This window comes from Ranitomeya variabilis, chromosome 4 (assembly GCF_051348905.1).
Source record: "Ranitomeya variabilis isolate aRanVar5 chromosome 4, aRanVar5.hap1, whole genome shotgun sequence".
Lineage (NCBI taxonomy): Eukaryota > Metazoa > Chordata > Amphibia > Anura > Dendrobatidae > Ranitomeya > Ranitomeya variabilis.
Window position 1 is genome coordinate 185,426,517 of NC_135235.1, and position 24,989 is coordinate 185,451,505.

The following is a 24,989-nucleotide window of genomic DNA, read 5'->3' on the forward strand; positions in this document are numbered from 1 at the left end:
GGACGGGGGGTGATCAGGGGGTGATCAGGGGGGTAGGGGGTGATCAGGGGGGGCAGGAGGGGGCTGTCAGGCGCGGGGGGCAGAGGCGATGCAGTAGCAGCAGCAAAAGGAATCAGCGGCAGCAGCAGAGGTGATCAGGGGGACGGGGGGTGATCAGGGGGGCAAGGGGTTATCAGGGGTGCAGGGGGTGATTAGGGGGGCAGGGGGTGATTAGGGGGGCAGGGGGTGATGAGGGGGGCAAGGGGTGATCACTGGGGGATAGGAGGGGGCTGTCAGGTGCGGGGGGGCAGAAGCGATGCAACAGCAGATGGAATCAGCGGCAGCAGCAGGGGGTGATCGGGGGTGATCAGGGGGGCAGGGGGTGATCAGGGGGGCAGGGGGTGAACACCGAGGGGCAGGAGGGGGCTGTCAGGCACGGGGGGGCTGAGGCAATGCAGCAGGAGCAGATGAAATCTGCGGCAGCAGCAGGGGGTGATCAGGGGGGCGGGGGGGTGATCAGGGGGTGGGGGGGTGATCAGGGGGGCAGGGGGTGATCAGGGGGGCAGGGGGTGATCACCAGGGGGCAGGCGGGGGCTGTCAGGAGCTGGGATGATGGAGCTGGCAGCAGCAGCAGGAGGGGTTGAAAAGGGGGGCAGGGGTTAAGATCGGGGGGGAGGGTGATCAGGAGGGCAGAGCGCAGAGGTGGATGGCAGAGAGGGGAGTACCTGGCGGCGGCAGCAGGAGCACAGGCGGCAGCGGCGGCGGCGGCAGGAGCACAAGCGGCGGCGGCACACGCGGCAAGAGGAGCGGCAGCGGCGGAAATTGGCGGCGATCGGCGGGAGCTATGAGGGGGGGTCCTCGTTCTCCAGCTTCCAGCAATGGGATGAGTCTGGAGAACGAGGACAGAGCTATTTTACTCCGCCCCTCCAGGTCTGATTGGAGAGCTAGCGTCACAAGGACGCTAGCTCCAATCAGAGCTGGAGGGGGTTAAAAAAAGGTCACTGGGAGCGATCGTACACCCGGGGGGGCAAAGCCACCCCCCCTGGGGTGAAGTACAGGTCCCCCTGCACCTGCGGGTACGGTGACATTTGAATGACCCCGGTCACCGGACCCGCAGGGAAGCATTCCCGCCATGACGCCACATAGGCGTCATGGGTCGGATTGGCACCGACTTTCATGACGCCTAAGTGGCGTCATGGGTCAGGAAGGGGTTAAATAAAAAAAGTGAACTTATGTTTCACTATTAGAGATGGTAAATTGCAGTGCAGGCATAGATTCATGTATTTATATATTGCATGTTTTTTAGCCCTTTCTTTGTGTTTTTTAGCCCTTTCTTTGTGTTTTTTCTGTTTTTTTTTTTTTTTGTATATATAGGATTTATTGTATCTTACCATTGTATATGTATATATATATATATATTGTTTATATTTTTTAGAATATCTGGCAATGATCTATATGTGTTTGTGATTCAAAGTACTGTTGGTCAGGTGAGCTCCTTTTTTTTTTTTTTTTTTTTTTTTTTTGCTTTACCTTTCCATTGGTAGGTCAGTCCTTCGTATACCAGATGGACTGCTGAGCAGATCAGCTGTGACAAAGACCGTATGGTCGAAACGCGTAGCTTTCTTCACTTGTGATATGGCATTGTCCCAGGAGTGTGTCCTCTACTATTTTATATGATGGATTAAAGTTTTACATTTTATCAAAGAAGCTGGAACGTTTTTCTCTTTTACTTGGATTTGCATCACGTCGAGTCAGGACGAAGTTCCGTGCTTCTTGCATATATCGGTGAGCTGGCTTTTTTTCTTTCTTTGTACTTAACCTATGTCATCACACTGCTCACACTCTGCGTCCTTCTTCATTGGCTGAAAAATGGCACTGAAAGCGTCATACAAAACGCGACTTTGGCACGCAGATCGCCGACTGCATGGCCGATCCCACACTAGGATCAGGTAGGGTTTCATGAAACCTGACTTTGCCGAAAGTCGGCTATTTCTGAATTTGTCCAATCCGTTTCGCTCAACCCTATTTGTGAGAAGTCACAACCATTGCTATCACAGAAGGTATAAATGAAATATCTTCCCAGATCCTATAAGGCAGAAATGCTGGAAGAGAAACAAGGGTGCACAATAGTGTTTACCTGTGGTAACACACCTGGCTGAGAAGAAAGGAATGCGCTCACCTGAAATGGTTGTGAGAAGTCACATCCACTGTCATCACAGAAGGAATAAATGGATACACAGTCCACAGCAGACTCTAAAGTTGGCTTCTGAATCTTGTGATGTATTGTACACAGTCTATTTAGAGTCTTGTGCTTGGGTGCGAGGAAGACACAGTAGACACAGGTTTAGTTATGACTTGCTTGTATTACTGCATACAAGTATGCCACAGGGAAAAAGGTTTTACACTATTTAGTCCATGAGCCGGGCCAGATATCGGTACCACCCGGAGTGACTAATTTTCTTTGGTATTTTTAGGTAGATGCATGTCTGTAGTTTATTTTTTGATATGATAGCCCTTACATATACGTAGCTTATTAACCCCTTCAGCCCTAGGCCTATTTGTACCCAAGTGCCTAAGCCAATCTGACCTGTGCCACTTCATGGGCTAATAACTTTGGAACGCTTTCACCTATCCAAGCCATTCTGAGATTGTTTTCTCGTGACATATTGTACTTCACGTCAGTGCTAAATGGGAGTCAATATATTTTACCTTTCTATATAAAAAAATGCTAAATATTCGGAAATTTTGGAAAAATCGGCAATTTTTTAACTTTGAAATTCTCTGCTTTTTACAAAAATACTGATACCCCCCATAATAGTTATTAATTTACACTCCCCACATGTTTACTTCATATTGGCATCATTTTGAAAATGAAACCTTATTGTTTTACGACGTAATAGGGCTTATAGTTTTATGCGCAATTTTTCACATTTACAGCAAAACCCACTTTTCAAAGGACCAAGTCACTTCTGAAGTCACTTTAAGGGGCTTACATAACAGAAACCACCCATAAATTACCCCATTTTGCAAACTACACCCCTCAAGCTGTTCAAAACTCATTTTTAAAAACTGTTAACCCTTTAGGTGTTCCACAGGAATTTTAGCAGAATGAAGGCGAAATTTCAAAATTTCATTTTTTTTCCAGATATTACATTGTAATCCAATTTTACCTGCAACCTAGCAAGGGTTAACGGCAAACCCAAACTTGGTTACCCTAATTCTGCAGTTTATAGAAACACCCCACATGTACTCGTAAACTAAAGTATGGGCACACAGCACAGCTCAACACGGAAGGAGCGCTATGTGGTTTTTGGGTGGCGGATTCACTGGAAGAAATCTAGGGGGCCATGTCACATTTGAAGGCTGCCTGAGGTACCCCCACAGTGGAAACCCCAAAAAGTGACCCTATTTTGGAAACTACACCCCCAAGGAATCTTTTAGGGGGTATAGTGACCACTTTGACCCAACCAGTGTTTCACAGTAGCCAAAGCTGCCGAGGTTATCTGGAAACAGGAGAAGTTCAAGAACATTATAATTAGAATGGGTGTCTTCCACACAATCTGTAATCTCCTCTCTATCATAGGGAACAGATTTCAGGATGCAGGCCTTAGAGATCTGTGTGTTGAATCCGGTGTAATCGCTGAAGGATCAGTGTCTGGAGTGATGGACGGCCGGAGGTACAACAGAGCAGTGAGACTACACAAGCTGGTCTATGAAGCACTTATGAGGCTTGCATGGAAAAACTTCCTTCCATGGCTAGAAGAAAACCATGCAAGGGACCTTCACCATCTGGATGAAACACTGAAGAACATCACAAACTTTCGCATCAGTGTGTCGCAGGGATCCTTCGAAAAGCTCTTGGATAATGAATCTTGCACACTTACCCTGAAGCTCTTTCAAGTTTATCTTGAGACCCTCAGAAATGAACAACTCTCAGCATTCTGGATGTCATACTTGGACATGGTCGAGACCATGCTGGCCCTGGTTCGAGCTTCAAGAGAAGGCAACTGGATGCTTCACCTAGGAGCAATCCGACAGATGATACCATGGTGTTTTGCCTATGACAAGGTCAACTATGCCCGATACCTAACCTATTACTATGCCACAATGTCTCGGCTGCCCATAGAACACCCAGAGGTCCATGAATACTTCATGCAAGGTGGCTTTTCGGTCCAGATCGGTAGCAAGAATCCTTTTGGACGAATTCCTGTGGACCAGACCATTGAAGAGACAATCAACAAAGACACCCAGACACCAGGGGGCACAAAAGGCTTCAGCCTCAAAGTTGGAGCTGTTTCCAGGTTCTACCTGACATCAGAGTACCGCAGTATGTACTTGAGGCAGCTGAGGGCCCTGGTAGGCCAACAATATACTGACTTCAGCCATTCAGACCTACAGGTGTCTAGGATTAGAAGAGATGAAGCCGATGTCCAATCTTTCGTTCAACTGCTGGAGACAGGTTGGGTGAACCCCTTCAACAAAGAGCATAATGGTGAACTTATCAGTTTGTCAACAGCGACTGTAGCACCACCAGATGTAGCCAAAGACCTTCAAGGGGCATACAGTATAGGAGAGGATGCATATCAAACATTCAAGGATGAGCGTTTGGGTACCGATAAGCCAACTACATTGTTTCATGACAAGATGACGAAGAACAAACTTAAAACGTTCTCTAACATCCAAATGAAGACACGCAGACAAGGTCTTGGCAAGGAGGTAATTTTGAAGGCTGACAGAAACCTATTTGGCCAGATGATACTTGTAGCTGAGAACAGAAAGCTACAAATGAGTGATGTCTTGACTCATCCCCTGGGTCCATTGCCATGGGCACTTGCCAATGGTGATGGGTCTATCCGCAAGACCAACAAGGCTGCCCTCGCAAGGGAGTTGGAGAGGAATGCTCGTCCTGCAGAAGTGATCCCCGAGCCCTCTGCAACCATCATTGATGGGATGAGCCTGGTTCAGAAACTGAAGGGAAACAATGCAACATTTGGCCAGCTAGCAGGCACAGCAATGAGTCGCGCTATCCATGAGGGTGCTAAGAGCAAGCGCATTGATATTGTCTTTGACGTCTACAAGGAGACATCCATCAAAGATACAGAAAGAGTCAACAGATATGAAGGCACAGGGATCCATTTCAAGAACATTCAACATGGGCACAACATCCAGCAGTGGAAAAAGCTTCTAAGTAGTTCCTCCAACAAGGCAAGTCTCATAAAGTTTCTGGTAGAAGAATGGAAGGCGAAACACCACAGGGAGAAGCTTGAGGAGAAGGAGCTGTATGTCACATGTGAGCAGCTCTGCTTTAAGATCACCAAAGAACAGTGGGAAGAGGCTGCTGACCTTAAGTCAAATCAAGAAGAAGCAGACACACGCCTCCTTCTCCATGCTCTTCATGCAGCAGAATCTGGTTACAAGTCGGTCATCATCACTTCGGAGGATACTGATGTCATGGTCCTGTGTCTGGGCATGTGCCACAAAATCCCATCCCACCTGTTCCAGAAATGCGGTACACAGAACCGGACAAGATTCCTGGATATCACCACTCTGAGCCGAACATTGGGAGGCAGCGTATGTGATTCATTGATTGGTATGCATGCATTTACAGGCTGTGACACCGTCAGTGCATTCGCTGGCCGTGGGAAGATGACGACACTCAAGCAGTTGAAGATGAACAAGACATACCAGGATGCCTTTCAGGAAGTTGGTCGTTCATGGGAAGTGTCTACCGAACTTTTTGAGAAGTTACAGGAAATCACCTGCCACATGTACCTGCCAACTACCCAAACAACTGAGGTAAACAGGCTCCGTTATCAGCTGTTCTGTGCCAGACGTGGAGTGGTAGAGTCAAGTCAACTCCCTCCTTGCCAGGACTGCCTTTTCATGCATGCACTGCGTGCAAACTACCAGGCTGCGATCTGGAGGAGAAGTCTGCAGAGCCAGCCATGGGTTGCAAACCCAACAGACTGCGGTTGGATGATAGATAACGACGGAAAGCTTGTTGTCAAGTGGATGCAAGGGGCACCAGCACCAGAAGCTATTATACAGCTACTGTCCTGCAAGTGTGTGCGGTCATGTGAACTTCCTCAGTGTACTTGCCTCAGCAATGGCCTGAAGTGCACAGACATGTGCAGATTACAGACATGCCAGAACAAGGGTACTGAAGACGAGCCAGTAGAACAACAGTCAGATTCAGAGTCCGATGTTGAAGATATTATGGAGTAACATATATATATATATATATATATATATATATATATATATATATATATATATATATATATATATATATGCACATGACATGTTCAGTGTGTATTTACATAACTTGGATTAAATTTTGTTACAAATACTACATCTAGTCACTCCGGGTGGTACCGATATCGTCATATTTGGTTCTTGGCTCATGCTAAAATTCCTGTGGAACACCTAAAGGGTTAACAGTTTTTAAAAATGAGTTTTGAACAGCTTGAGGGGTGTAGTTTGCAAAATGGGGTAATTTATGGGTGGTTTCTGTTATGTAAGCCCCTTAAAGTGACTTCAGAAGTGACTTGGTCCTTTGAAAAGTGGGTTTTGCTGTAAATGTGAAAAATTGCGCATAAAACTATAAGCCCTATTACGTCGTAAAACAATAAGGTTTCATTTTCAAAATGATGCCAATATGAAGTAAACATGTGGGGAGTGTAAATTAATAACTATTATGGGGGGTATCAGTATTTTTGTAAAAAGCAGAGAATTTCAAAGTTAAAAAATTGCCGATTTTTCCAAAATTTCCGAATATTTAGCATTTTTTTATATAGAAAGGTAAAATATATTGACTCCCATTTAGCACTGACGTGAAGTACAATATGTCATGAGAAAACAATCTCAGAATGGCTTGGATAGGTGAAAGCGTTCCAAAGTTATTAGCCCATGAAGTGGCACAGGTCAGATTGGCTTAGGCACTTGGGTACAAATAGGCCTAGGGCTGAAGGGGTTAATAAGCTACGTATATGTAAGGGCTATCATATCAAAAAATAAACTACAGACATGCATCTACCTAAAAATACCAAAGAGAATTAGTCACTCCGCTTGGTACCGATATCGTCAAATTTGGTTCTTGGCTCATGGACTAATTGCAAGTACACAGGCAGGAGACACAGCAGGTGACACAGCAGGTCAGAGTAAACGTTAAGTTCAACATTAAGCACAAACTGGTTCAGAGTCTCTCTGTTACTTCCCTTGCAAATGTAGATTAGAATGCAGCAGAGTTCCAGTGTCCACAAGTATCCCAGAGATCCACAGTAGGAGATGGAAGGAATACGAAGTCCAAGACTTCCAGGAGCAGGTCACATAACGATTTACCAACGATCACGACCAGCGATACGACCTGGCCGTGATCGTTGGAAAGTCGTTGTGTGGTCGCTGGGGTGCTGTCACACAGACCGCTCTCCAGCGACCAACGATGCCAAGGTCCCGGGTAACCAGGGTAAACATCGGGTTACTAAGCGCAGGGCTGCGCTTAGTAACCCGATGTTTACCGTGGTTACCAGCGTAAAAGTAAAAAAAAACAAACCGTACATACTCACATTCCGGTGTCCGTCAGGTCCCTTGCCGTCTGCTTCCCGCTCTGACTGAGTGCCGCCGTAAAGTGAAAGCAGATCACAGCGGCGACGTCACCGCTGTGATCTGCTCTTACTTTCAGGCCGGCAGACAGTCAGAGCGGGAAGCAGACGGCAAGGGACCTGAAGGACACCGAAATGTGAGTATGTACGTTTTTTTTTTTTTACTTTTACGCTGGTAACCACGGTAAACATCGGGTTACTAAGCGCGGCCCTGCGCTTAGTAACCCGATGTTTACCCTGGTTACAAGCGAACGCAAGGCTGGATCGCTGTCACACACAACAATCCAGCGATGACAGCGGGAGATCCAGCGACGAAAGAAAGTTCCAAACGATCTGCTACGACGTACGATTCTCAGCAGGGTCCCTGATCGCAGTAGCGTGTCAGACACTGCGAGATCGTAACTATATCGCTAGAATGTCACGAATCGTGCCGCCGTAGCGATGAAAATGCCACTGTGTGACGGTACCCTAACTGCAGACATGATTCAGAAGCACTGATTGAACAGCTGAGGCTGCTTAAAAAGGCAAGAGGCAGAGAACAGGGCAGAAACATAGAAGCTAGAAACTCCATACTGACTCAGGGCAAAGTAGCTGCAGCAGGACAAAGCAAAATGGCCAACGGAAAAGTTAGGTTTCAATAACAGAAAACAACAGCAGATATAGCAAAGATATTGAGAACCTCACAGATTGAGAGCCTGTCAGCTGATACGGAAATTGGACATGCCTGTTGTTTTTGACTGATCTTACATATCAATCACACCCCATCTTTCTCAATCCAACATAACATCCCCTCCTGCACCTCTCTCACAATACAGCAGCTTGTCATTTTCTCGCTACTCCACCCTGTGTCAACACAACAGCAAACCCTCATTTGTGCAGATGTGCTCATGTAAAATATTCTTTACTCCTACACATGGCAAAGTTAACAGCTTGAATTTCCTCATCTTCAATCTACTAAAAATAATAATAACCTTTATTTATATATCGCAAACATATTTCGCTTTACAAGTCATCAGTTCATAAAAAACAGTGAAAAGCTAACAAGTTTAAGATAATCAAACAATTCAAGCAAAAATAATGATGACTAGTGTTGAGCATTCCGATACTGCAAATATCGGGTATCGGCCGATATTTGCTGTATCGGAATTCCGATACCGAGTTCCGATATTTTTGCGATATCGGAAATCGGAATCGGAAGTGTGCGGCGCGTATGGTTCCCAGGGTCTGGAGGGGAGGAGTCTCTCCTTCAGGCCCTGGGATCCATATTCATGTAAAAAATAAATAATAAAAATAAAAAATATTGATATACTCACCCCTCCGGCGGACCCTGGCTCTTAGCGGTGCCTCCGTTCCTAAGAATGCAGGGAGTGAAGGACCTTCGATGACGTCGCGGCTTGTGATTGGTCGCGTGAGCGGTCACGCGACTAATCACAAGCCGCGACGTCATCGAAGGTCCTTCACGTTGCATTTTTAGGAACGGAGGCAGACGCTTGGACCGTTGAGAGCCAGGGCTGTCCGAGGGTGAGTATATCAATATTTTTTATTTTTACTTTTTATTTTATACATGAATATGGATCCCAGGGCCTAAAGGAGAGTTTCCTCTCCTTCAGACCCTGGGAACCATTCCGATATTTTGTGTCCCATTGATATGCATTGGTATCGGGTATCGGTATCGGCGATATCTGATATTTTTTGGATATGGGCCGATCCAATCCGATACCTATACCTTTGCATATCGGAAGGTATCGCTCAACACTAATGATGACCCTTCTCTTCGGAGCTTACAATCTACAATGAGGTGGGGGTGACACCAATTACAGGTGCTTATTTACAATGTTGGTACAACCATCTTGAGTAAATTAGGGGTAGATAAATGCTGCATGAGCCTTATGAGTACGGTTGAGTTTGATGGTGAATTATGTTCAGAGAAGAAGAAAATAAGCTATATATACAGTTAGGTCCATATATATTTGGACAGGGACAACGTTTTTCTAATTTTGGTTATAGACATTACCACAATGAATTTTAAACAAAACAATTCAGATGCAGTTGAAGTTCAGACTTTCAGTTTTCATTTGAGGGTATCCACATTAAAATTGGATGAAAGGTTTAGGAGTTTCAGATCCTTAACATGTGCCACCCTGTTTTTAAAAGAGACCAAAAGTAATTGGACAGATTAAATAATTTTAAATAAAATGTTAATTTCTAGTACTTGGTTGAAAACCCTTTGTTGGCAATGGCGGCCTGAAGTCTTGAACTCATGGACATCACCAGATGCTGTGTTTCCTCCTTTTTGATGCTCTGCCAGGCCTTCACTGCGGTGGTTTTCAGTTGATGTTTGTTTGTGGGGCTTTCTGTCTGAAGTTTAGTCTTTAACAAGTGAAATGCATGCTCAATTGGGTTGAGATCAGGTGACTGACTTGGCCATTCAAGAATATTCCCCTTCTTTGCTTTAATAAACTCCTGGGTTGCTTTGGCTTTATGTTTTGGGTCATTGTCCATCTGTAGTATGAAATGACGACCAATCAGTTTGGCTGCATTTGGCTGGATCTGAGCACACAGTATGTCTCTGAATACCTCAGAATTAATTCGGCTGCTTCTGTCCTGTGTCACATCATCAATAAACACTAGTGACCCAGTGCCACTGGCAGCCATGCATGCCCAAGCCACCACACTGCCTCCGCCGTGTTTTACAGATGATGTGGTATGCTTTGGATCATGAGCTGTACCACACCTTCGCCATACTTTTCTCTTTCCATCATTCTGGTAGAGGTTGATCTTGGTTTCATCTGTCCAAAGAATGTTCTTCCAGAACTGTGCTGGCTTTTTTAGATGTTTTATAGCAAAGTCCAGTCTAGCCTTTTTATTCTTGATGCTTATGAGTGGCTTGCACCGTGCAGTGAACCCTCTGTATTTACTTTCATGCAGTCTTGTCTTTATGGTAGATTTGGATATTGATACGCCGACCTCCTGGAGAGTGTTGTTCACTTGGTTGGCTGTTGTGAAGGGGTTTCTCTTCACCATGGAGATTATTCTGCGACCATCCACCACTGTTGTCTTCCTTGGGCGCCCAGGTCTTTTTGCATTAATTAGTTCACCAGTGCTTTCTTTCTCTCTCGGGATGTACCAAACTGTAGATTTTGCCTCTACTAATATTGTAGCAATTTCTCGGATGGGCTTTTTCTGTTTTCGCAGCTCAGGGATGGCTTGTTTCACCTGCATGGAGAGCTCCTTTGACCGCATGTTTACTTCACAACAAAACCTTCCAAATGCAAGCACCACACCTCAAATCAACTCCAGGCCTTTTATCTGCTTAATTGAGAATGACATAACAAAGGGATTACCCACACCTGTCCTTGAAATAGCCTTGGAGTCAATTGTCCAATTACTTTTGGTCCCTTCAAAAACAGGGTGGCACATGTTAAGGAGCTGAAACTCCTAAACCCTTCATCCAATTTTAATGTGGATACCCTCAAATGAAAGCTGAAAGTCTGAACTTCAACTGCATCTAAATTGTTTTGTTTAAAATTCATTGTGGTAATGTCTATAACCAAAATTAGAAAAATGTTGTCTCTGTCCAAATATATATGGACCTAACTGTATATAAACAGGACTTTGATTAGAGGACGTGATGGGCAGTCGTAAACAGATGTGTTTTTATGGAGCACCTAAAAATGTATAAGGTATTGTTATACTCCTAATTTCATGGGGGACAAAGGGAAAGATGAGTCATCGAGGTAAGAGATTGAACTGAGCTGGACAAAGTACAGATCTGGGTTGTTACTGAATTTGTGTGTCTCAGAGTTTGAAAGTTGTGAGAGGCCACGAGAATTGGCTAGAGATAAAAAATGGGATGCAGTTGGGGAGGTGGAGCTGTTGACATCTCCCAGGATAAGGGTTGTCAATCCTGAGGACATGAAATGTGGCTACAACGCATGAAAGTGGTCAAGAAAGTGAGTGAGTGAGCCTGGGGGCCGGTATATACCTACTACTCTGAGGGAGAGGGGATAGAAAACTCTTATGGTGTGATCCTCAAAAGAAGAAAGGCGTCCAATTGGCCTGCAATTACTTATTATGTAAAAAACTGGATTGCTGTTGGCAGCGAGGTGTGTAGGGTGATCATGGAGTTAACAATGCATGTATAGCGGGACATACGCATATTCCATGTGTTGTAATCTGGATGTGGATAAGTCATATGCTCACTATTACTTTTTTGAACATTTTTTATTGTGAACAGCCTGCGGCCTCCTCGGATAATTTGTCATCCAATAGTGTCATTGTCTGGACGATAGGGGCCGACTGAGAGCTATATGCTTCTACTATCACAGTGCTTGTTTCTGTATGACTCATGGCCTGTGATCTCTGTGATAATTGCATGGCCACCCCAATCTGTTGGCGACGGAAATGCAGCTTTCCTTTTCCGCCTTATGGACACAGAAAATTTCCGAAAACTCATGGCCAGCTCAGTTCCCCCAATACCAGTTGCTCAGTCACCATTACTTCTCTAAGAAAAGTGTGCCTGTGCTACAGCAACAAGTTGCAGACAACATCACCTGTTCCCTGAAAAATTCTATGTCTGCCAGTGTGCAATTCAACAATGACACCTGGACCAGCAAGCATGGACAAGGGAGTTATGTCTAAATGAGTGGGCACTGGGTGACTCTGGTGAGTGTAGGGGAAGTCGGGGAAAGGGCTGCACCACAAGTCTTGCAATACCTATGGCTTGCAGGGCACTTGGGGCTGGAGAAATAAACCACTACACACCACAAGATGGATAACTGTTGTGAATTCTGCTTTTGGGCTCCCTCCGGTGGTTGTAGGTGGTAATGCAGTTGTCCCTGAGTTGCAGTCCTGGGCAGGTGTTTCTGCTGATTTCAGTTCTGACTGGGGTATTTAGGTGTGCAGTATTCATTAGTCCTTGCCAGTTGTCCATTGTTTTTGGAGGTTTTGTCCTTGCCTGGTTCCTTGTGCCTTGCTGCCAAATCTGCAAAGATAAGTGTCTGGTTTTTGTGGCACACATGCTGTGTGCTTAACAATTTAGTGCTATTCAGTGTTTTTTTGTCCAGCTTAGATTGTATCAGTATTTTCTCAGTCTTGTTGGATTCTCAGGAGTTGCAGATATACATTCCATGTCTTTAGTTAGATTGTGGAACTTTTTGTATTTTCTGCTGTGGATATTTTTAGAGTTTGAATACTGACCACTTAGTATTCTGTCCTATCTTTCCCTGTTTAGCTAGAGTGGCCTCTTTTGCTGAAATCTTTTTTCTGCCTGTGTGTCTTTCCTCTCCTGTTCACAGTCAATATTCGTGGGGGGCTGCCTATCGTTTGGGGTTCTGCTCTGAGGCAAGATAGTATTCCTATTTCTATCTATAGGGGTATTTAGTCCTCCGGCTGTGTCGAGGTGTCTAGGGTTTTGTTAGGCACACCCCACGGCTACTTCTAGTTGCGGTGTTAGTTCAGGGTTTGCGGTCAGTATAGATTCCACTTCTCCTGAGAAAGTCTCATGCGGCTCCAAAGTCACCGGATCATAACAGTACAACTGGCCAACAATGAGTTAAATGCATCTCAGAAGAAGGGAAGAAAGGTGTTGAGTCATTTTTTTCTTTCTGTAGTCTGTTTTGCCTGTTCCTCCCTCTTTTTCCCTGGGTGGCTGAGGAGTGTTGTGTTAGCATGGATGTTCATGAATTAGCTTCTCGTGTAGACCAGCTTGCTGCTAGGGTGCAGGGAATTTCTGATTATATTGTTGAGACTCCTGTTTTGGAGCCGAAGATTCCTACTCCTGATTTGTTTTTTGGTGACAGGTCTAAATTTCTGAGTTTTAAAAACAACTTTAAACTGTTTTTTGCTTTGAGACCTCGATCCTCTGGTGATTCCATTCAGCAGGTCAAAATCGTTATTTCCTGCTGCGTGGCGATCCACAGGATTGGGCATTTTCCCTGGAATCTGGGAGTCCTGCTCTGCTTAATGTAGATTCCTTTTTGCAGGCTTTGGGACTATTATATGATGAACCTAATTCTGTGGATCAAGCGGAGAAGACCTTGTTGGTTCTGTCTCAGGGCCAAGAGGCGGCAGAATTGTATTGTCAGAAATTTAGAAAATGGTCTGTGTTGACTAAATGGAATGATGATGCTTTGGAGGCAATTTTCAGAAAGGGTCTTTCTGAATCCGTTAAAGATGTTATGGTGGGGTTTCCCACGCCTTTCGGTCTGAGTGATTCTATGTCTCTGGCCATTCAGATTGATCGGCGCTTGCGGGAGCGCAGAACTATGCATACTGTCGCGTTGTCCTCAGAGCAGTGTCCTGAGCCAATGCAGTGTGATAGGATTCTGTCTAGAACAGAACGACAAGGATTCAGACGTCAGAATAAGTTGTGTTATTATTGTGGCGACGCTTTTCATGTCATTTCAGTCTGCCCTAAGCGGACAAAGAAGATCGCTAGTTCATTTACCATTAGTACTGTACAACCTAAATTTCTGTTATCTGTGTCCCTGATCTGTTCATTGTCATCATTTTCTGTCATGGCGTTTGTGGATTCAGGCGCCGCTTTGAACTTAATGGACTTTGAGTTTGCCAGGCGTTGTGGTTTTCCCTTGCAGCCTTTGCAGAACCTTATTCCTTTAAGGGGCATTGATGCTACACCTTGGCTAAAAATAAGCCCCAGTTTTGGACTCAGGTGACCATGCGTATGGCGCCAGCCCATCAGGAAGATTGTCGATTTCTGGTGTTGCATAATTTACATGATGCTATCGTGCTGGGTTTTCCATGGTTGCAGGTACATAATTCTGTGTTGGATTGGAAGTCTATGTCTGTGACTAGTTGGGGTTGTCAGGGGGTTCATAATGAGGTTCCTTTAATGTCCATCTCCTCTTCTTCCTCTTCCGAAATTCTAGAGTTTTTGTCTGATTTTCAGGATGTATTCGATGAGCCCAAGTCCAGTTCTCTTCCACCGCACAGGGACTGTGATTGTGCTATTGATTTGATTCCAGGCTGTAAGTTTCCTAAGGGCCAACTTTTCAACCTGTCTGTGCCTGAACAATTCCGCATAGCGGTATATGTTAAGGAGTCTTTGGAGAAAGGGCATATTCGGCCATCTTTTTCACCGATGGGAGCAGGTTTTTTTTTTGTTGCTAAGAAGGATGGCTCCTTGAGACCCTGTATTGATTATCGCCTCTTGAATAAGATCACGGTCAAATTTCAATACCCTTTACCCTTGCTTTCCGATTTGTTTGCTAGGATTAAGGGGGCCAGTTGGTTTACGAAGATTGACCTTCGGGGGGTGTATAATCTTGTTCGTATTAAGCAGGGTGATGAATGGAAAACTACGTTCAATACGCCCGAAGGCCATTTTGAGTACCTTGTGATGCCGTTCGGGCTCACTAATGCTCCATCTGTTTTTCAATCTTTCATGCATGATATCTTCCGGACTTATATTGATAAATTCTTGATTCTATATCTGGACGATATTTTGATTTTTTTCTGATGATTGGAAGTCTCATGTGGAACAGGTCAGGATGGTATTTCAGATCCTTCGTGACAATGCTTTGTTTGTGAAGGGGTCTAAGTGTCTCTTTGGGGTGCAGAAGGTTTCTTTCTTGGGTTTTATTTTTTCTCCTTTATCTATTGAGATGGACCCGGTTAAGGTTCAGGCCATTCATGATTGGATTCAACCCACATCCGTAAAGAGCCTTCAGAAATTTTTGGGTTTTGCAAATTTTTATCGCCGTTTTATTGCTAACTTTTCCAGCGTGGTTAAACCCTTGACCGATTTGACTAAGAAAGGTGCTGATGTGGCGAATTGGTCCTCTTCAGGTGTTTCTGCCTTTCAGGAGCTTAAACGTCGATTTACTTCTGCTCCGGTGTTGCGTCAACCTGATGTTTCTCTTCCGTTTCAGGTTGAGGTTGACGCTTCTGAGATTGGGGCAGGGGCCGTTTTGTCTCAGAGGGATCCTGCTGGTTCCTTGATGAAACCGTGTGCCTTCTTTTCCCATAAATTTTCGCCTGCTGAACGCAATTATGATGTCGGCAATTGGGAGTTGTTGGCTATGAAGTGGGCGTTTGAAGAGTGGCGACATTGGCTTGAGGGAGCTAAGCATCGTATTGTGGTCTTGACCGATCATAAGAATCTGATTTACCTCGAGTCTGCCAAACGGTTGAATCCTAGACAGGCTCGATGGTCTTTGTTTTTTCCCCTTTTTGATTTTGTGGTCTCGTATCTTCTGGGTTCTAAGAATATTAAGGCTGATGCCCTTTCTAGGAGTTTTTTGCCTGATTCTCCTGAGGTCCTGGAACCAGTCGGCATTCTGAAAGAAGGGGTGGTTCTTTCTGCCATTTCCCCTGATTTACGATGGGTTCTTCAGGAATTTCAGGCTGACAGACCTGACCGCTGTCCAGTGGGGAAACTGTTTGTTCCTGACAGATGGACTAGTAGAGTGATTTCTGAGGTTCTGTGTTGGCTGGTCATCCTGGTATTTTTGGTACCAGATACTTGGTTGGTAGGTCCTTTTGGTGGCCTTCTTTATCACGTGATGTGCGTTCTTTTGTGCAGTCCTGTGGGACTTGTGCGCAGGCCAAGCCTTGTTGTTCCCGTGCTAGTGGGTTGCTTTTGCCGTTGCCGGTCCCTGAGAGGCCTTGGACGCATATTTCTATGGATTTTATTTCTGATCTTCCGGTTTCCCAGAAGATGTCGGTTATCTGGGTTGTTTGTGACCGGTTCTCTAAAATGGTTCATTTGGTGCATTTGCCTAAAGTGCCTTCCTTCTCAGATTTGGTTTCGTTGTTTTTCCAGCATGTGGTTCGTTTGCATGGTATTCCAGAGAATATTGTGTCTGACAGAGGTTCCCAGTTTGTTTCTAGGTTTTGGCGAGCCTTTTGTGCTAGGCTGGGCATTGATTTATCTTTTTCCTCTGCATTTCATCCTCAGACAAATGGCCAAACTGAGCGAACTAATCAGACCTTGGAGACTTATTTGAGATGCTTTGTGTCTGCTGATCAGGATGAATGGGTGGCCTTTTTGCCATTGGCTGAGTTTGCCCTTAATAATCGGGCTAGTTCGGCTACTTTGGTTTCGCCTTTTTTTTGTAATTTTGATTTTCATCCTCGTTTTTCTTCTGGGCAGGTTGAGCATTCTGACTGTCCTGGTGTGGATTCTGTGGTTGACAGGTTGCTGCAGATTTGGACTCATGTGGTAGACAATTTGGTGTTGTCTCAGGAGAAGGCTCAACGTTTTGCTAACCGTCGTCGGGGTGTTGGTTCCCGGCTTCGTGTTGGGGATCTGGTCTGGTTGTCTTCCCGTCATGTTCCTATGAAGGTCTCTTCTCCTAAGTTTAAGCCTCGGTTTATTGGTCCTTATAGGATTTCTGAGATTATTAATCCGGTGTCTTTTCGATTGGCGCTTCCGGCCTCTTTTGCTATCCATAATGTCTTCCATAGATCTTTATTGCGGAAATATGTGGTACCCGTTGTTCCCTCTGTTGATCCTCCGGCCACTGTGTTGGTTGATGGGGAGTTGCAGTATGTGGTTCAGAAGATTTTGGATTCTCGTTTTTCGAGGCGGAGGCTTCAGTATCTTGTCAAATGGAAGGGTTATGGCCAGGAGGATAATTCTTGGGTTTTTGCCTCTGATGTCCATGCTGCTGATTTGGTTCATGCTTTTCATCTGGCTCATCCTGATCGGCCTGGGGGCTCTAGTGAGGGTTCGGTGACCCCTCCTCAAGAAGGGGGGGTACTGTTGTGAATTCTGCTTTTGGGCTCCCTCCGGTGGTTGTAGGTGGTAATGCAGTTGTCCCTGAGTTGCAGTCCTGGGCAGGTGTTTCTGCTGATTTCAGTTCTGACTGGGGTATTTAGGTGTGCAGGATTCATTAGTCCTTGCCAGTTGTCCATTGTTTTTGGAGGTTTTGTCCTTGCCTGGTTCCTTCTGCCTTGCTGCCAAATCTGCAAAGATAAGTGTCTGGTTTTTGTGGCACACATGCTGTGTGCTTAACAATTTAGTGCTATTCAGTGTTTTTTTTATCCAGTGTTTTTTTTGTCCAGCTTAGATTGTATCAGTATTTTCTCAGTCTTGTTGGATTCTCAGGAGTTGCAGATATACATTCCATGTCTTTAGTTAGATTGTGGAACTTTTTGTATTTTCTGCTGTGGATATTTTTAGAGTTTGAATACTGACCACTTAGTATTCTGTCCTAGCTTTCCCTGTTTAGCTAGAGTGGCCTCTTTTGCTGAAATCTGTTTTCTGCCTGTGTGTGTCTTTCCTCTCCTATTCACAGTCAATATTCATGGGGGGCTGCCTATCCTTTGGGGTTCTGCTCTGAGGCAAGATAGTATTCCTATTTCTATCTATAGGGATATTTAGTCCTCCGGCTGTGTCGAGGTGTCTAGGGTTTTGTTAGGCACACCCCACGGCTACTTCTAGTTGCGGTGTTAGTTCAGGGTTTGCGGTCAGTATAGATTCCACTTCTCCTGAGAAAGTCTCATGCGGCTCCAAAGTCACCGGATCATAACAGATAACTAAACAACTAGACAACAGGAGTTGGAGAACTAAACTACTAAACAGCTAGGGTTGGAGAACTAAACCACTACACACCATTCGATGGATAACTAAACTAATAGACAAACAGGGGTTGAAGAATTAAACTACTAAACAGCTATCATTGCAGAAACAAACAAATTAACACCAGAACATGGAGAAATAAACTAATAGACAACAGTGATTGGAGAACTAAACTACTAAACAGCTTGGGTATGAGAACTAAACTAGTACACACCAGGGGATGGAGAACTAAAGCAGTAGACACCAAGGTGTCACTAGACACCAAGTCTTGGAATCCCCAGGGCTTGCAGAATAAACCTCTGTGTGTAACAGTTACTGCAGTGCTTCTGCCTCCTTCACTTCCTCTATGGCCTCCGCCTATGCCCTCAACCTCTGCCTTAAATAAACACATGTTACAACACTGCAGAAAGAATACATCCCCCACCTTCGTACTGCGCAGCCAGGGCTCACCATAATCAGGAAGTGTTTTCAATAATATGCCTTGTAGATCGCAGTCATACAGATCAACAGTTGTGGACAGCTATCCATGGTGAGTTTGAGCAATGGCTACACTCAACCTGGAGCCAGGGAAGGCCGTGTGCGATAACGGTGCAAACCTGGTGGCGGCCCTACGCCTGGCCTACCTTACACACGTGCCGTGCATGGTTCGCATCCTCAACCTGATGGTACATCAATTCCTCTGCCATGGTCCCAGCCTGGATGTGCTGCTCCAAAAACCACTGTTGTGCTTACTTCCATCATTGTACTTCAGTTGCAAACGAGATCATTCGGACTACCGGTTAACCGGTTGATATGTGATATGACCGCACCATGGAATTAAACTCTGCATATGTTGCAGCAACTGTGGCAGCAGCGCCGACACCTGGTGCAGGGTGACATATTTCATAGCCTGGCACAATGGATGTGGTGCAATTCACACTTGTGTACTAGATCCAGATGAAGGACCTTTGCACCCTTTTGTACGTTTTCTTAATGACTACTAAGATGGTTAGCATTGATGATGCCATCATCAGCATCCCTATTATTGTCATCTACATGTTATAGCACATTTTAAATAGTGTAGGTGAGGAGGTGGTGGTCCTGGGGAAGAGGAGGAAGCAGAGGAGGATACCTTTAGGTAAGTGAACGTATAACAGGATCAATAAAAGGGCAGCTATGGGAAGTACGAGATCCATGATTCCGCCAACAACTATTATATATCTACCCAAAATTTCCAGAGAGTGTTTGATGCTCGTCAGAAGATAGGTGTAACAGATGTATGTCTCAAGCTAGGTATAAAAGATGCACATGAGAAATTGGATGCCAAAGATACAAATTTAGAAGATAGGCTCCAAAAAATTTCTAAGTGAAATGTCCCCTACTGTATGACGTTAGTAACAGAAGAATTTATGGGGCCTATCGATAAGGCCTGTATAACATTGACCAGAAGTTCCAAACAATTTAAAAGTGACATGTCCCCTACTGTATGATGTTAGTAACAGAAGAATTTTTGGGGCCTATCAATAAGGCCTGTATAACATTGATGAGATGCTCCAAACTATTTAAAAGTGACATGTCTCCCAATGTATGACGTTAGTAACAGAAGAATTTTTGGGGACCTGTAGATAAGGCCTGTATAAGATTGAGTAGATACTCCAAACAATTTCAAAGTCACATGTATCCTACTGTATGACGTTAGTAACAGAATAATTTTTTTGGCAGGAATGGGAAAGTACAATAAGATCAATAACAAGGCAGCTATGAGAAGTACAAAATCCAGGATCCAGCTTACATCTACCCAATGCCAAATACCCCAAGAGCATTTGATGCTCGTCAGAAGATGGGTGTAATAGATGCGTGTCTCAAGATAGGTATAAAAGATGCCCATGAGAAATTGGATGCCAAAGATGCACATAATCTAGAAGATAGGCTCAAAACAATTTCAAACTCAGATCTTGGATGTTGTATCACATTTGTAAAAAAAAATAATAATTTATTTGAATGTGAAACCGCTCTGCACACAGAACAATTTCAAAGCCACTAAATGAAAAGGTTGGATATAGCATGCTGTATCACGTTTTATCAAAAGAAAAAAATAAATATTTCAATGTGCTTGATGTCTGCAGACAGCTTCATATCACCACTAGAACATGACAGTGCTGGATACGGTGGGTTGTATCACATTCAGCAACAGAAAAAAGTAGATTTTTTTAAAATGCATGTTACATCTGCAGACAGGTTCATATCACCACCACAACATGACAATGTGGGATATGGCGGGCTGCATCACATTCAGCAACAGAAAAAAATTAGATTTTTTTTAATGCGCCTTAGATCTGCAGAAAGGTTCATAGCACCGCCACAACATGACAAATAAAATTCTTTCAGCAAAAGAAAATATTATAATTATTTTTAATGCATGCTAGCTCTGCACACATGTTCATATCACCGCCACAAAATGACAACATGGGATACAGCAGGCTGTTTCACATTTAGCAACAGAAAAAATTATAACTTTTTTAATGTGCCTTAGGTCTGCAGACAGTTTTATATCACCACAGCACTAAATGACAAGGTGGGATACAGCAGGATGTTTTTTCCACCAGCAACATGTGATTTAGAATGCAATACTCGTGCATGGATCACAATAGAAGCAGTGCACAACACATGCCCTGCTGACTTACTTTGTGTAGCTCAGTAATGTCCAAAAAAGAAAAAAAATGCTGGAAGGTAAATTAAACAGCCACACTGGACAGGAGCTTGTTACACTATTATTATTATTATTATTATTATTATTATTATTATTATAATACATCTTTATAGCGCCATTTATTCCATGGCACTTTACATGTGAAAAGGGGTATGTATAGACAAATGCAATAAACATGAGCAAAAAACAAACAAACAAGGCACTAACAGGTACAGAAGGAGGGAGGACCCTGCCCAAGAGGGCTCACAGTCTGCAGGGGATGGGTGAGGATACACTAGGAGAGGGTAAAGCTGGTTGTGCGGCGGTTCAGTATGTTGTAGATCACTGCAGGCTGTAAGCTTGTCAGAAGAGGTGTGTCTTCAGGTTCTTTTTGAAGGTTTCTATGGTAGGCGAGAGTCTGATGAGTTGGGGTAGAGAGTTCAAGAGGATGGGGGAACCACAGGAGAAGTCTTGGATGCGGTTGTGGGAATAAGAGATGAGAGGGGAGTAGAGAAGGAGATCTTGTGAGGATCGAAGTTTGCGTGTAGGTAAGTATCGGGAGACCATGTCACAGATGTATGGAGGAGACTGGTTGTGGATGGCTTTTTATGTCATAATAAAGGTTTTGAACTGGAGTCTCTGGACGAGAGAGAGGCTGGGGAATAGCGGGGAGACAAAGAGGTTAGTCGAGGAGCAGTGTGTTGGATGGATTGGAGTGGTGCCAGAGTGCTAGAGGGGAGGCCAGAGAGTAGGAGGTTGCAGTACTCACGGTGGGAGATGATAAGGCTGTGCACTAATGTTTTTGTGGTTTCGTTGTTGAGGAATGCACAGATTCGGGAAATATTTTTGAGTTTGAGATGGCACGAGGAGGCAAGGGCTTGGATATGTGGCTTGAAACAGAGGGCAGAGTCGAGGATCACCCCAAGGCACCGAGCATGCGGGACAAGGGAAAATGAGCAGCCATTGACCTTGACGGATAGTTCTGGTGGAAGGGTAGAGTGATATGGGGGAAAGATGATGAATTCTGTTTTGTCCAAGTTCAGTTTTAGAAAGCGAGCAGAAAAGAAGGCCGAGATAGCAGACAGGCAGTGTGGGATTTTAGTGAGTATAAGGAGGTGAGGTCAGATCCAGATAAGTAGATCTGTGTGTCATTGGCGTAGAGATCCTACTGCAAACCATGGAATTCTATGAGATGTCCCAGGCCGAAGGTGTAGATGGAGAAGAGTAGGGGTCCCGGAACTGAGCCTTTAGGAACATCGACAGACAAGGGGCGGAAATGCTCGGTACACCGAGTACAGTGATACTCAGTCGAGTTACGAGTAGAGGCAAACGCGTTCGCTCATCACTAATAGCTATTCATACTGAAGTTTTCATTTTTTTGTCCTATTTATTGTTCATTTCACAATAAAAAGAAAACAAAATATTCAGAGTTGTAGACATGCTCTTTACATGAACTGATGCAAACCTTAAATAAAAGGTTGTGAGGTAGCAAAACACAAAAAATACCAAGGGTTAAATACTTTTACAAACCTCTGTATCTACAGTATTCTATTTACTATCTATATATTTTAGATCTTTCTGTCATCTTTTTATCTATATCTATATGCATGATTGCTTTATTTTTGTCAACTAGCTATTAAGTTTACATAGTGTATTATAGAATGTAAAAGAGGATTATAAAAATGCATTGCTTACGGATTGCTTATGAATCCAAGATGAGAAAATAATCTTACACTCACATTGCATTATCATGACAAAAGGTGAACCGTATGAATTTCACTAGTCCAATTTTTCAGGATGAGAATGGGACCAATTTTTTAGATGCTAGTGTGAGCGAACCGCAAGGCCGGCGTCACACTAGAGAGAAATACGGACATATGAGAGGCGCAAAAACGATGCATTGCACTCGGGCCAATGTTTCTCTATAGGGCAGGTTCCATCAGCCGTATATTTCTCAGCCGTATTTTATGGGCTGAGACAATCGCAGCATGCTGCGATTGTCAGTGTATTTCAAGAAAAATACGCTAATGCAAATCTATGGAGGCGAGAAAATACGGATTACACACGGACCACACGTGTGACTTGCGAGAAATATGCATCGGTGTTCTATAGAAAAGCTGGCAATTCAGTGCAGTGTACAATAAAATCACACTGATAGGTTAAAATAGAATAGATAAAATAAATGTCTACACATAATATAGGGGTATATATATACAGTACAGACCAAAAGTTTGGACACAGCTTCTCATTTAAAGATTTTTCTGTATTTTCATGACTAGGAAAATTGTACATTCACACTGAAGGCTTCAAAACTATGAATTAACACTCTTGGCATTCTCTTGATGAGCTTGATGAGCTTCAAGAGGTAGTCACCAGGAATGGTCTTCCAACAATCTTGAAATATTTCCCAGAGATGCTTTGCCCTTGTTGGCCCTTTTGCCTTCACTCTACGGTCCAGCTCACCCCAAACCATCTTGATTGGGTTCAGGTCTGGTGACTGTAGAGGCCAGGTCATCTGGTGTAGCACCCCATCACTCTCCTTCTTGGTCAAATAGCCCTTACTCAGCCTGGAGGTGTGTTTGGGGTCATTGTCCTGTAGAAAAAAAAATGATGGTCCAACTAAACGCAAAGCGGATGGAATAGCATGCCGCTGTAAGAAACTATGGTAGCCATGCTGGTCAGTATGCCTTTAATTTTGAATAAATCCCCAACAGTGTCACCAGCAAAGCCCCCCCCACACCATCACAACTCCTCCTCCATGCTTCACAGTGGGAACCAGTCATGTAGAGTTCACCTTTTCTGCGTTGCACAAAGACACGGTGGTTTGAACCAAAGATCTCAAATTTGGACTCATCAGGCCAAAGCACAGATTTCCACAGGTCTTATGTCCATTCCTTGTGTTCTTTAGCCCAAACAAGTCTCTTCTGCTTGTTGCCTGTCCTTAGCAGTGGTTTCCTAGCAGCTATTTTACTATGAAGGCCTGCTACACAAAGTCTCCCCTTAACAGTTGTTGTAGAGATGTGTCTGCTGCTAGAACTCTGTGTGGCATTGACCTGGTCTCTAATCTGTCTGCTGTTAACCTGCGATTTCTGAGGTTGGGGTCTCGGATAAACTTCCTCAGAAGCAGAGGTGACTCTTGGTCTTCCTTTCCTGGGGCAGTCCTCTTGTGAACCAGTTTCTTTGTAGCGCTTGATGGTTTTTGCCACTGCACTTGGGGACACTTTCAAAGTTTTCCCAATTTTTCGGACTGACTGACCTTCATGTCTTACAGTAATGATGGCCACTCATTTTTCTTTACTTAGCTGCTTTTTTACTTGTCATAATACAAATTCTAACAGTCTATTCAGTAGGACTATTAGCTGTGTATCCACCAGACTTCTGCACAACACAACTGATGGTCCCATCCCCATTTATAAGGCAAGAAATCCCACTTATTAAACCTGACAGGGCACACCTGTGAAGTGAAAACCATTTCCGTTGACTTCCTCTTGAAGCTCATCAAGAGAATGCCAAGAGTGTGCAAAGCAGTCATCAAAGCAAAAGGTGGCTACTTTGAAGAACCTAGAATATAAGACATATTTTCAGTTGTTTCACATTTTTTTGTTAAGTATATAATTCCACATGTGTTACTTCATAGTTTTGATGCCTTCAGTGTGAATGTACAATTTTCATAGTCATGAAAATACAGAAAAATTTTTAAATGAGAAGGTGTGTCCAAACTTTTGGTCTGTACTGTATATAGACTGTATATATGTTTTCACGAATATTTGAGCCCATGGATCCATTATATGTCTATTTTGCAAGACTGCGAGAAAATCTCGCTGTACGGATGCCATACAGAGGTTTACATGCGCAAAATATGCAGCCACACCTTGCCAACGCATGACATATGGATCACTGTTCAGGGAACATTTCTGAGTATTTGGTCTGTAAAAAACAGACTGTATTTTTATACATTATGTGTGACCCTGGCCTAAAATTCAGGATCATTGTATAAGGTTTTGCGTTTGTCTCCACTGCAATCATTTTGTTCCTAATAAGCTTTTTATGTCAATAAACCTTGTACCATCCTCACCACAAAAAATGTCGATCACAGATGGTTTAGAAGTAAGAAAATGCATTTCTGAATTCAAATTGGCTTCTTCCACGTATCTTATTTGTAGTTGTGTATTTTTTATTGTAATTTATTGTGTCA

General features: G+C 44.0%; 1 protein-coding gene across 1 annotated transcript in view; it reads left to right on the forward strand.

Annotated features, from left to right (window-relative positions):
• The window catches only part of LOC143770144 (sulfotransferase 2B1-like), a 448,155-nt gene that overhangs the window by 263,435 nt on the left and 159,731 nt on the right, over window positions 1–24,989 (forward strand). The gene's annotated exons all lie outside the window — the stretch shown is intronic.